The sequence below is a fragment of the Pygocentrus nattereri genome, chromosome 4 (genome assembly GCF_015220715.1).
Source record: "Pygocentrus nattereri isolate fPygNat1 chromosome 4, fPygNat1.pri, whole genome shotgun sequence".
In the NCBI taxonomy this organism is placed as follows: domain Eukaryota; kingdom Metazoa; phylum Chordata; class Actinopteri; order Characiformes; family Serrasalmidae; genus Pygocentrus; species Pygocentrus nattereri.
Genome location: NC_051214.1, coordinates 23,640,305 through 23,642,873, shown reverse-complemented (window position 1 = coordinate 23,642,873; position 2,569 = coordinate 23,640,305). Strand labels below are relative to the sequence as shown.

The 2,569-nt window shown below is 44.0% G+C and overlaps 1 protein-coding gene across 3 annotated transcripts in view; it reads left to right on the top strand.

The window, feature by feature from the left end:
• Positions 1-635: 635 nt before the first annotated feature.
• The window catches only part of fam49a (family with sequence similarity 49 member A), a 37,439-nt gene continuing 35,505 nt past the window's right edge, over positions 636-2,569 (top strand). For all 3 annotated transcript variants that reach the window (XM_017720190.2, XM_017720192.2, XM_037538127.1), the window contains exon 1: positions 636-906. The gene's annotated coding sequence lies outside the window, so the exon portion shown is untranslated. The remainder of the gene's footprint in view (positions 907-2,569) is intronic.

Here is a 2,569-nt window from a genome sequence, read left to right as displayed (position 1 = left end):
TGTAGGTCAATATGTTGTTGTTGTTGTTTTGTTGTTGTTGTTGTTGTTGTTGTTTTTTCATTTTATGGAATAATTCTCATTTTTGTGTAAAACTTTTACCAAACACACGATGATGACACACATCACTACTATAAATAGGGAAAGTGACAGCAGCAAAATAAACAAACAAAAAACCCAAAATGAAATATAACGATATAAATACGTATATAAAATAAATAAATGCGAAAAAACATAAATGATAAAAAGTAATGTTTATACAAAACATCATCAATAACACACTCTAATACTGTGCCATCGATATTTTATATGGATTTCTGTTGTATTTATACATTAGTGTCTGGCTGGATCCCACATGGCTCCGTTCATAGCTACACTACAGTTTTGGGACATAACGTCTTCTACACCCAAAAACTGCCCTATATGTTCACTGGGGCCATTTGATGGGGATTCAGCCTTCACCACATTTCGTGGGCCGTGAACGCTGTTATTTTGAAAAACTAACCGCGCCTCGGCCATATTACGTGTGACGTATATTGCGTGTTAACGCCTTCGGCTCGATCCAATCACAGCACCGTTCCAAATTCCCTTGCCTTCGCCATTTGCTGCGAGGGTAACGAGCTCCACTCTTGAAGAAGACGCGGTTGGAGGTTATTACCGCACTGCGTTGATTAAACCTATAGTTTAATATTAAGTTCGTGGCTTGCATTCTGCACGCTTGATGCCCATTCAGGGGAGACTTCTCTAGGGAGTGCCTAGTGGGAGTGAGGGAGGGTGCCGTACAGTTCGGGACAGAGCCCGGATCCGTAGAAATTGGTGGAGTACTGTGGCTACAGGAGAAGGTGGAGCAGAAACGCATCAGCAGTGGAAAAAATCTGTGACAGAGCCACATTTGGGGGGAAAATACGGGTAAGTTTACCACTGGCGCTTCTTTAAAAGTTTTTAAAGTTACTCTTTGGTCACAAAGACAACCAGACGGCCTCGAAAAGGGTAAGCGGTTCATAAGAGCTGTTAGCTAACGTTTACGTTACTTGTGTCCAACGGCTGCTCGCGTGCGTAGCAGCCTGGGCTACACGAAAGCCGCAGGAAGTTAGTCAGGACCCCCGTTTCGCCGATGGTGAGAAGTTCTTGCCTTCATATTACGAGTAGCTTTCTGCTCTGGCCTGGTTTTATGCCCGTATAAATGAGAAAGTACTAAGTAGGCTTTCATCTCCGGGGAGGGGAGTTAAAGTTGTGTTTAACAGCCACTGCCGAGATTGACAGCGTTGGCAGGAACGTTAACCTAGGTTACCTCAAGTCGACAACACCGATAGATATGTCAATTGCTCTGAATTATAACGTTATCTGAGGTCATATTTACACATTAAGTCCTGTTTTTGTGTTAAAATATACGTTGAGTTCATTTCCAGATCGGCTAGATCGGCTAAATCGACTAGGCCTAGATTTTATGCCATTTTTTAAAGCGAAATTAACGTATTGCTTCTGGTCTACCGTTTAATTCAGCCATAACAGACCGACTTTAGGTAAGGGTGAGACTTGAAGTGTCATCCTAATCATCTCTGTTTGAGGTATACACTTTAAAAAGTGGTTCAGGAGCAGCCATGGTTCTATCTAGAACCATAGAACCCCCCCCCCCCCCCCCCCCCCCCCAATGGTTACTATGTTAAGCTTGTAACTGAAGAACCCTTTTGCACTATATAGAACCATTTACCATGTAGGACCATATACAACACATTCTCTATCAATCTAAAGAACCATTTCATCATACAGAGGTCCGTTAGGCATGAAATGATTCTGTTTAGAACTCAACCAACGTCCTTACAAAAGAACCACTGAAGAAGCTTCCTTTTTAAGCGTGTAGACTGTAAGTGAATGTGTCTAATGTCATCATTTCATCATCACTGTTGGACTGTGCCTGTGATAGTGATGACCACTGACGGTCAAGCGATTTATTTTCCCTGCTTTCGTTTCTTCATCTGGAGAAGATGGCTTGTCTGTTGTATATCAACCAAATATACCTGTGTTCTATCAAAATGGCCAGTGTTGGTGGCAGTTCGTAACTGCAAGCGCAAGACCAGCAGTTTGCTTCTTCACTGGGGTTACTGTAAGCAGCTGTGCTACTTTGCAATAGGTAATAACAAATGAGAAACCCAAGAGGCAGCATTTATCTGGCGCTGTCAGATTGTTCGGATGCTTCTTTTCGAGTTCCCTCCAAGCTCTGCTTTCTTTCAGTGTGCTTTTCTGGCCCACCAGAGGTTTTCCAGATTTATTATTGTTATCCCAGACCCGTTGTGGAAGGCCGCCTGCTGCCAGACGTACAGCGACAGCTGCTTTGCTCGGCCCAGTGGTGGCTGGGCCTCTGGGTATGCGTTTGCACCATCTCTCCAAGAACCCGAAACGCAGAGGATCTGATTACATGCCGGTTTGGCCAGTCATCGTCTCCATCGTGTCGGAAAAATTTTCATTGTTGGCAGAAGTGTGCAAACGCTCCACCAAGTTTAGGTAGCCATCCACCTCCGTGACCAACTGACGCCTCAGCAGGCCCTCCACATCAGATCTAAAGCTGAGAAGA